The 11,152-nt window shown below is 34.6% G+C and overlaps 1 long non-coding RNA gene across 1 annotated transcript; it reads left to right on the forward strand.

Moving 5' to 3' along the window:
- The first annotated feature begins 977 nt into the window (after nucleotides 1-977).
- Nucleotides 978-5,982, forward strand: LOC127151467 (uncharacterized). Its single transcript, XR_007824455.1, has 2 exons — nucleotides 978-1,456; nucleotides 5,596-5,982. It is a non-coding gene; the product is annotated as an uncharacterized LOC127151467 (long non-coding RNA).
- The last annotated feature ends 5,170 nt before the right edge of the window (nucleotides 5,983-11,152 follow it).

Below are 11,152 nucleotides of genomic sequence, written 5' to 3' on the forward strand. Positions count from 1 at the left end.
CGCCGCTCAATTTGACAGAAATGAGAGGATTTTCGAAAAGTTGTTATATATTTACAAGATTGCCATTGAAAATATGTGAGAAAAAAATGGTTTTCAGGCTATGAGATTCGAACACAGCACATCAAAGGCGCGCGTGTGAAGAAGACGACATGTGGTATGCGTAGATTGGCTGAAGAGTGGAGAAGGTGGGCACGTGAAGTCTTTCAAAAATGGGGAATAAAGGAATACGCTCGGCTGGGATTCAAACTCACGACCTTGAATGTCAATGATTTGTTGATAATTAACGACGCTGTAAATGTGTCAAGAAAAATTAAATTGTGTCAATAAATAATTTTCAACGACACAATTGTACCTCACCCCATCCTTTTTATTTTCAACGACACAATACCTTGAATAGTAGTGTCATTAAAACTCATTTTTCTAGTAGCCGGGGGAGAAGAGAAATCGGAGTAGCCAAGATTCTTCGACGGTAGTCTCTTAGATTGGTGGGTTCGACGGCAATCCCTTAGATAATGTTTGCTTGTTTGACGGTGTGAGATTAGTGGGTTTGACGACAGTCTCTTAGATTTGGAGATGAGTTACGTTGTTTTCCGTTTTTTGGTAGGGAGAGAGAGAAAAGGTTGAGCAAATTGTAAAACTCTTTTTGAATGTCGTGCGAAGAGGCAATTGGAAAATTTTGAATTTTTGGTTTTTTTTATTTCAAAATTTATTTAATGACACAAAGAATTTGTCGTTAATTAACGACACTTTAAATGTGTCAAGAAATAATGTGTCACTTCTATTTTAAACGACACATTTTATCCCACCCACTACAACAAATCTGGCCTTTAATGTCGGGTGGAAAAAATGAAAAATGGGCTTTAATGTCGGTTTTCAAAAAGCGGATGTTTAATGTCGGTTTTAAACCGACATTAAAGAAGGAGCTTTAATGTCGGTTTAAAACCGACATTAAACGACCCCCTTTTGAAAACCGACATTAAAGCCCCTTTGTAATTTCTTTTTTATTTTTTTTAATTTGGTAAAAAATCAAGTTTCCTCTCTCTATATAAATTCTCCTCCTCTCTTCTTTTTCCTCTTTAGTCGTCGCCTTTTCCCCTTTCCATCAAAACCCTAAACCTTTTCCCCTTTCCATCAAAACCCTAAAGGTATTCCATCCAATTCGACGAAATTTTGGTGTTTGTCCGTCGTTGAGAAATGTCTTTCAACATCAACCGGTTCAATCCTCAATCAGCCGTCGAGAAAGTGGTTTCAGTTATCGGCTTCGGCTACGATCTCTGTAACGATTTGCGATTGTCTTCTTGCAAGCCGGGTCCATCGGGGTCTAAGCTGATACTTCATTCGAAGTAGAGACCTTGTACTTCCGGCTGGCGTTGCCGTCCCTAATGTTCCTACTTCCATCAACTGTGATAAAGGCGAGCGTACCCGATTCCGGTCGGATGTCATCTCCTTCAATCAGGTAAATTTCTTTGAAATGGGTTTTTGCTGTCTTTAGCTTAGAATTCTCTTCGTTTTCTTGTTTTTTTTTCTTTTGTTGGCTTCATAGAACGAACTGGGTTTGTTTTTTTTTTTTTTGGATTTTTTCAAACAAGTGCAATCTTGGGATATCTTCATCATCCTTTCATATTTTGTTTTAGTCAAGCAGTGTAGGGAAAGAAAAAGTCATCTTATTAGGGAAAGTTGCTGACCTTAAGGAGATTGTTCATTATTATTGCTCCATCCCCAACGCTAGCTTGTACCAAGTTAAAAAACGAGGTACGATTCAAACGCAACAATTGACTCAAATGGCTTGTTCGGACTGTAAACAATTGTGGTTTATAACTCCACCTATCTCCCTTAATTACCTCTTCCATTCCATTTCTTTGTGTAATAAGATCCTGCAAGGTGGAGTAAACGTCAGAAGAAATACGACTCAATCAAAAAAGTATTAACTTCTTGTCGAGGTTACAAAGAAAAATAATACAAGAAGCCATATTTCAGTTGGTATGCATACAATAGTCTGTATATTTGGCAGTTCATTTGGTCTATAAGGCCAAATTTAAGAACGAATCAAATCAGAAGGGTCGATTTCTCAATCTTTCTGAGCTCCTACAGGTTGAAAAGATTGAGAGAAATAAGTCCAGCACCACCCCAACTAATAATCTAACTAAATGGTACTCAATACTGGGTTGTGTTTTTTCTTTTGGATTTTTTCTGCTACTATTGTTGGACGAGCTGTTATGGATGATGCTAAAATGGACAATGCAGACTAGGAGTAATAGTGGTAACTTTGTTATTGCCGATGTTGCAATTTCTTTAATTTTTATGTTAACTTTGAACTTTGAAGTTACTAAACTTTGAGTTTAATTCATTTGCAATGTCTTTAATTTCTATAAGTTAATTTTGGACATTGGAGTCAGTAAAATTTGGGTTTAGTTCATCTGCAATGTCTTTAATCTCTATATGTTAATTTTAGACTTTGGAGTTAGTAAATTTTGGGTTTAATTATTTGCAATTTCTTTAATTTCTATGTTTATTTTGGACTTTTGGATTGACATATATAGGATCACGTAAGGAGGGACCGGAAGCGGTTTGAGGATCGTATTAAACCCCCCGTATTAAACCAGAAGCTGAATTGTATGCGCAGCAAAAAAATAAAAGAAGAATCTTCATCTTTGTTTATTTCTCTTTAAAAAGAATTTCCTCTTGTGAATACAGTGGCAACTTTAGAATTTGCAATTGTGTTGTCAGTATGTGAGAACGCACCTAAAAGTCACATTTTCTCTAGGGTCAAATGCTAACTTTAGTTAAATATTTGTTGCTACTGTACCGTGCCTTATTGCCTACTCCTGTTTGGTATCGTTTAATTAATTTGGTTTCTAGATATATTGGTAGAAAGTGGATGATATTATGAGAATCTTTACTTGTCTTGAGACAACTTGAACTTGTTTCCTAGTCGTGCATCGAGGATTGATATTTTTCATTTGAGCTTCGTCCTATAGGATTCTTTACTTGCCATGAGCAAACTCAGAGAAAAGGTTGATCTGGAGAAGAGTCGAGCAAAACAGGATAGTGATGGTGAGGAAAAGGAACTGGAAGTAACCATCAGAGCAAAAAATAATGCTTGGGTCATTTCTCGTATAACAAGAGGGAAAGAGCTTTATATGGCTCTGGAGAAAGCCAACGAAAACTTACTTTATGCCTCTGATATGGTGGAGAAATTCAGCAACAGGTATTATCGGTTTTTTTTTATTTTATTTTACTTTTCAGCATGAATAGCTCTAAACACTTGATAGCAATAGTCATGTGCAGACCTGGAAACTCACACATCACTAATCTAATAGGCCATTTTTCAGCCAAAGTATTGCCAAGAAAGTAATTACAGAAGATTGGACATAGCCTACATTGAGAAATGTTTTCTTTTCTTGGTTGAAAGCAGGATATCTTAACCCAATTATAAGCATTAAGTAGGTCTCAAAGAGTCTCTTTATAACAGCTCGTCCTTGCATGATGTGAAATTAATTGCACATTAATCCGGCAGATTTTTAATTGGCTCAATTAGTCTTACAACCGCTACTTCAGCATCGCTGTTTTTCTGGTTTTGTAATTATTTGTTAGTTGTATGGAAACGGTTCAAGTATTATCAAATATTTGGATTCGCAGCATTTTAATCATTGTCTCTGATCTGGTTTTTTCTTGATTGTTTTGTAGGAGGCTGCTATGCTATTAATTGTCTTTCTTTCAAGTATTCATGCGTGTTTTTTAAATTGTATTATTCCTTCCTAATGATGATATTTTCCTTGATTTTTGGCAGATGGCTTCAGCAATTGCTGCAAATCTTTTAACAAGCATAAAACTCATAGATTTGTTATGCGTTGTAGTGACGTGGGTGTTTTCTATTATAAAACTTTATGCTAGATTTGCAAGTATGTTATCAGTCATTACATTTGCAATCTCTCTTTGTATCTCGGTTTTCTTACTATATGCAATGTTTTCAGGACATCACAAAAGCAAGAAAGATACCGAAGCGTGCTTTGCCTATTATTTGCTTCAAAGAAGTCAGCCCCCCATTGTCGGATGCTTCAAACACTTCCATTATAGATTCAGGTTATTTGACTTAGCTATAACTTAAAGCAAGCTTCATTTTGTTGTTCTAGTCTGCTGTCTTAGCCTTGTGTTTGACTTTGAGCATTTTATCTCTAAGACATATATTTAGTAACATGTTCTAAGGTTGTTTTTCTTTCCTTGAAATAAAAGAAAGTAACGTAAATAGGCTTAAATCTCATTTTTCTGAAAAACATATTTGGGAATAGAAAGAAAGCTGCTAACCACTTTAAATTACACTAACCATTTGAGGCTATGATTTTTATTTTAAGTGGTTTTTAGAAGTTATCTCCTGCAACAGGGTTAGCTCCTTTGACCAACGTTTCAATTGAGGGTTAGCTATCATTCTCATTCTGGAAGGAAGTATATTACCCATGCATGGACTAGGAATTTGTTTTCTGTCCTTTCACTGATTTGGTAAATTTTTTTTGCTTGAATTGTTAAACTTTGATTTATCATACCTTTGCCTAGCTTTATGAGGTTGTATGGGTTTGTATCTCTAATTTTCTGAAGTTTCCTTCGTCATTTTTGGATGCTAGATCAAATATCTGAAGGAAGATTGCTTTTTTTTTTTTTTTTTTTTCATATATGGTTTAGCTTTCCATCCCCTGTACTGTGAATGGAGACTTAACTATGTCATTTTGAGGTTGATGTTGGAAACCAGACAACATAGGGCACCCACTTCTCCTTTTAACGACTGAAAGAAAACCTCTTCATGTTGTGGATAGTGAAGGCATTATTAGTCAGTTGAATGGGAGCATAAGAGGTGGCACTTTGTCAATATCTAAGTTTAATTTTCTAAGAAAAGTTGGAATTGATGAATTTTCCAACTGTTTAGTGCAATATTGGATATCAGTAGTTGAAAGTTTTTGAGTCCTTATGATTTATAATCTTGATCATGATAATAAGTTGCAAGAACTGTTTAAATTGTGATAGTTAACATTTTTGATATTGAAGCTTAAAAAACTAGAAATCAAAAGTGTTCTAGTTAACATTTTGTTAATTCTTATTACGTGTATAAATCCTTTCATCAGATCTCTCAAGCTTTATAGTTTGTGGGTGAGTAGTGATCTCCCTTCTTGTGCGTGCCTCTTAGATGCTTCTTTTGTTATCTTCGGTTCATGCATCATCTTTTGCCATATTGATAAGTGTTATTGAGATACAACATACATGCTCTCTTTGTTGGGTAGTTTGAATTAAAAAATGTGGTACAAACTGGTATTGAGTCTTGGAATTCTGGAGATTGCTTAAATCTGAAATTTGTTTTTTGGCCAGGTGCATAATTCAAAAACCATGTCTTTAAATTTAGAGGTACCTCCTTCAAAGGGTTGTGAGAAAGTTATATTATCAGAAGAACAGCATATGAAGGTATTTCTGACAGTTACAGCCTCTTTTAGCCTCTTCATACCAGTGCAACTGTTAATTGCTGCTAATCTAGAGACGAAGAAGGTTGAAATGCTGCCATTTTTCTAGTTGCTTGACTCTTACAGTTTTCCTTTATTTCATCCTTTACAGATATGTGAGGTGCGAAGGCTTTTAGGACCCTTGTCGGGCAAATCATCAATTTACTGTTCGGATCCATCCGTTTTGAGATATCTAAGAGCAAGAAACTGGAATGTGAAGAAGGCAACTAAAATGTTGAAAGCAACTTTGAAGTGGAGGTCAGAATACAACTTTGGTTGAAAGCTAAGCGATTGTGTAGAAATGGTCAAGCGACCGTTGAAAATTGAACACTGAGAAGGCATTTAGGATTTTTAATTATTTAATTCTTGTATTAGAATCTTTTTTCATGTACTATTGTAGAATTGTATATATAAACATAATATTAATATTTTATTTTGTGTATTCAAATGTAAAAGACAAATGTTATAGTTTCTAACATAATATGACTTTCATTGATTTGTTGGCGTGTGAAAAACATATTTATCTACATTGACCCAATGTCGGTCTATAGGACAATAATGTAACAATTAAATAAAAATAAATTTGTAAAAATGAATAAAACCGACATATCAGAGTTCAACCGACATTAAAGGGCTTCAATAACACTATCAAAGATGTCGGTTGAAAACTGACAAACCAACATTAAAGAGGGCTTTAATGTCGTTTTTAAACCGACATTAAAGCCCAACCGACATTAAAGGGCTTCAATAACACCATCAAAGATGTCGGTTGAAAACTGACACTAAAGGTCTTTAATGTCGTTTTTAAACCGACATTAAAGAGGCCTTTAATGTCGTTTTTAAACCGACATTAAAGCCCAATCGACATTAAAGGCCTTTAATAACGCTCACAAAGATGTCGGTTGCCAAGTGACATTAAAGGCCTTTAATGTCGGTTTTAAACCGACATTAAAGGCCAAAATTCTTCTAGTGACCTTACCCATTTTTTATTTTTAACGACACAATGTTTTGATTTGTAGTGTCGTTAAAACCCAAATTTGTACTAGTGAAGAGGCAAAAAAGCTTTCATGGGACATTGACGTTACCTTTATGATAATCATGTTTGGCATAGAAGTAAGTTACATGATGGAAGTGTAGAGTGTAATACAACGCCGCATTCTCCGAAAATTAAGAAACAAGAAGAGAAATCCATATTCATCTGAAAGGTGCGAAGCAGCTTGACTAAGAAGGAGAGACAATTGAGAATTCTTTTTCATCCTTTCATTTCTTCCTCGAAAAGGGGAAGAAAAAGTGGAAGAAATCAGTCTCGCAACAAGGCAAGCCAAGTGGAAGGATCATATTTTATTTGATGTCGACTATCCACTGAAAGTACAGAGGGAGCCACGCTTAGAGAGCCACAGCCTCGAGCCTTAATCAGGCTGATTATCTAACTTTGGAGTCTACGAGTCATCATCAATCTTCTTCCATTTTAGGCCTCCTTCGGTTGTTCTGAATGGGCATGATATCTTGGAACAAGTAGATTTCCTTGAGTTTTCAATGATGAGTAAACATTCATCACTGAAAGATAAAAAAGAAAGAGACCTCTGAACTGGATGAAAAGAAGTATCTTCTTTGATCTGCCTTACTGGCCAAGTCTACTAATACGTCATAAATTGGATGTAATGCATATTGAGAAGAACATTTGTGACAACTTGGTAGTTACACTGTTGAACATTAAAGGTAAAACAAAGGATACTACTAATGCTCGATTGGACCTCTAGGATTTGAAAATAAGAAAAGATTTACACCTATTAGAAGTCAGTAATAGATTGGTGAAGCCCCATGCAAGTTACACATTGACTAGCAAGGAACGCATTAAGTTTTCACGATGTGTGAATGAGAGAGATGATTTACACTTTTGAGGGATGAAAGACTTCCAAAGGTTTTTGAACTCATTTTCTAGGATTGCCTCCCAGGAGCTTGAGTTTTCTTTAAAGGCCAGATCTTTCACTGATGCTAGACTGTAAACAAGCCACTACCATTTAGGCTCTAAGAAGGTTTACTTTGTCCTCTATCACTGCATAACTGAGGTTTCAGTGACTGTCAAATTTTGTTCTTCCTGTCATTTAAGGATCTTCTTGGGCTGATGTTCCAATCACCAATTCTTTGGTCCCAAGCTTCCTTAATTATGGCATTTTGTAGATTCGATAGGGCATAGAATCTAGGGATTTGGTGGGATAAATGGAGATCATTGTACCAGTTGCTATGCCAAAAAGATATAAAGGAGCCATCATTGAAAGTCCATTTGATCTTTGATTCAAACCAGTCCTTCCATTTTTTTATAGCATGCCAAGGAGCTTTAGCATTGCAATTCTTACCTTCTACTGGGATATTGCCTTGATATTTTTTTGAGTATTTGGCATCTATACATCTTTTCCAAAGAGAGTAAGGCTCGGCATGATATCTCCACAACATTTGCAGAGGAGAGCTTGGTTTGTGTCTTTTAGCTTATTTATTCCCAAGCCTCTCAATTCTTTTAGAAAAGTGCAAATATCCAGTTGATAAGATTTACATTCTGTTTATCCTAGCTTCCTCTCCATAGGAAGTCTCTCCAGTATTTTTCTATTTCTTTGTATACTGAGATAGAGGCTTTGAAGGTAGAAAGTTGGTAAGTAGGGAGGCTTGTTGACGATGATTTGATAGCATAAGTTTACCTCCTTTAGAAATTTGACTATATTTCCAGCAGTTTAGTTTTTTATGAATGCTCTCAGTGGTTTGAGCCCAGAAAGATTTGGAATTTGGATTGCCTCCCAGGGGAACTCCTAGGTAGTTCACTGGTAAAAAATGGGTGCAAAATCCAAATTTGTCGACTACTTGATCCCCTCTGTCTACAGGCACATTTATTGGGCTTATAGTAGACTTTGAGTAGTTGAATTTTAGCACGGAAGCTCTTTCAAAGAGGGATAGAGTCATTTGTAGATTGTTTATGTATGTATCGTTGTTCTCCACAAAAATAAGTATATCGTCAGCAAAAAGAAGGTGTGAGATGTTGTAGTTGTGGTTTAAAGTGACCCCTTTGAAAGCTCCTCTTGCTTCTAAGTGAAGTAGTAATCTGCTTAGATAATCCATGGCCAAGACAAAAATGAAAGGGGAATTGGATCGCCCCATCTTATGCCTCTTTCAACTTTGATTCTACCTTTTGGATTCCCATTGATAAGGATAGAATATTAAAAATTGCTGATGTATGCAGCTATCCATTTTCTCCATTTGAAAGAGAAGTTTTTCTTTGCAACCAGAAAGTCTATGAATCTCCAGCTGATTTTATTAAATGCTTTCTCTATGACCAGCTTGAGAATAAAACCTTTCGTTTTCTTTTGTTTCCACTAGTCAATTGCTTCATTAGCAATGAGGATTGCATCAATAATTTGTCTTCCCTCACTATTAGAAATTTAGATTTTAACGACTCAAAATTTGTGTCATAAAGACTTTCGACGACACAATTTTCGCGTCATTGAAGCCACTATCAAGAAAGGTTATTTAACGACACTTTGAAAAATGTGTCATTAAATATATGCTTAAATGACATCAAAATTATGTCATTAATACCTATACCTTGACGCAATAAATATGTCACCATTATCTATAACTCGACATCAATATAATTGTCATCGATACCCTTACATTGACGTTTTACATGTGTCACAATTACCTATACTTTGACACAAATATATTGTCATTAATACTTACATTGACGCTTTAAATATGTCACCATTATCTATCACTCGACACAAATATATTGTCATTAATATCCTTACATTGACGCTTTAAATATGTCACCATTATCTATACCTTGACACGAATATATTGTCATTAATACCTTACATTGACGCTTTAAATGTGTTATCGTAATCTATCACTCGACACAAATATATTATCATGTTTAAACTTTTTGTTACCCATAATTCTTGTCAAGAAATGCGATTTGACGACACTGTTTCTGTTTAATAAAGTCTCAACACTTGTTTATGTCGTCGTTATTTTTCAATTCGCAACACCTATTTTTAGTCACATAAAAAAATTAAATACATGATTCAACAGTACCCACATATGTTTAGAAAGATTTTTATATTGATAATAAAAAATATAAATTACATTGTCAGTAAAGGTTTTACAACAATCTAAAAGATCAAATAACTAGAATATTACATGTATGTGTGACTTAATCTAATCACACTGATGCATAAATGGACTTAATCGATACCATGCATGCTCCACAGATTCTTCAACTACCTGTAAATTTGAAGAAAATGAACCTTAGTCAACATTCATTGTGGAAAATGCATAAGCATAAACGTTAAGTACATGTCTAATAGATTTCACTTTCTTAATAAGCAAACAAATGAACTTTTCAAAATAAGCCAAGGTTCTTAACAAAGGACTTATAAGGGACGCAAAAGATAAATAAAAACATCGACCACGTATATAAGCCCATAAGTGTTGCAAATGTTAGTTTTGATTCAATCTTTACAATCTCATCAATGTTCTAGTTTGCATTAAGTTGAAACTTAAACTCCCCCACTCCCCTACCACTTCTAAAATCATTGTTAAAATTGTTAAAATCACTTCGAAAAATGATTTTAATCATTCAAAATTAACTTAATACTTAATCTTACATTTTTTAGTGGAATGCTCGTATCATCAAAATTAGTTCCAATGATTAAAAGCACATTTATAAAAGATTTGAGATGAAAAGTAATTTTAACTATTTTATAATCACTCCCAGACATGCCCAAAGAAAAAAGAGATTAAAATACAGAAAAGAAAGAACAAGAAAAGTGGAAGCCAACTTCTTGTTTTTGTTTACTCTTAACTTTGTTTCCACCTACAACTTTTTATAATCCAATGAGTAAAACATATGTTAAAGTGTTAAAAACTACAAGATCGTAAATATTTTCTTTGAGAAGTCCAATAAGCGATAGTACACCAAATTTTTAAAATTGATTTGTCTTGCCTACCTTTCACTCTATTGATAAATATGTAACCCTTGCAGCACTTGAAGGCCACCACAAACAATTTTGAAAACATTGTTCAACCCATGGTGGTTTGACAACCAATTTTGATTCTTGAATCATCACAATGTTAGGACAGAAGCCCACTGACTAAAATCTTTATAGTCATACTCGCACTCCTACCTTTCATTCTAATTTGAAATCTTCGTAACCTAAAAGATTTGATCAAGTAAAAACATGAACTAAGAAGGTAGTTTTTTTCATTTATGGATAAGAATGTTCATGTAACATTTGAACAAGAATCCAAAAACCATGTCTAATTACAATCTTCTCTTTAGATAAAGAAACATTTCATTGATAAATGAGAAAAGGGCAAACCCCAAATCACCTATAGGTGATTGCAATAGAGATTTCCAGTTAGCAATGAAGAAAAATAAGCTACAATGTTTAAAACAGTGCTTAGCTTTGCACCAAGATAAAGCAACAAAAAAGAACCAATTCTAAAAACCTATCATACAAGAAAAAACGAGTCACTAAATAGGCAACCATTTCTTTCGCCCCAAAAACCAAGTCTTAGAATTAGATGTCAACTTACCTCCACCATATATGAATCCTTGCTTGCTGATAATGCGATTGTTTCAAAATGTTCATTTGTAAGAAGAAGTTGAGTAAATGAAGCAA

This window comes from Cucumis melo, chromosome 10, assembly GCF_025177605.1.
Source record: "Cucumis melo cultivar AY chromosome 10, USDA_Cmelo_AY_1.0, whole genome shotgun sequence".
Lineage (NCBI taxonomy): Eukaryota > Viridiplantae > Streptophyta > Magnoliopsida > Cucurbitales > Cucurbitaceae > Cucumis > Cucumis melo.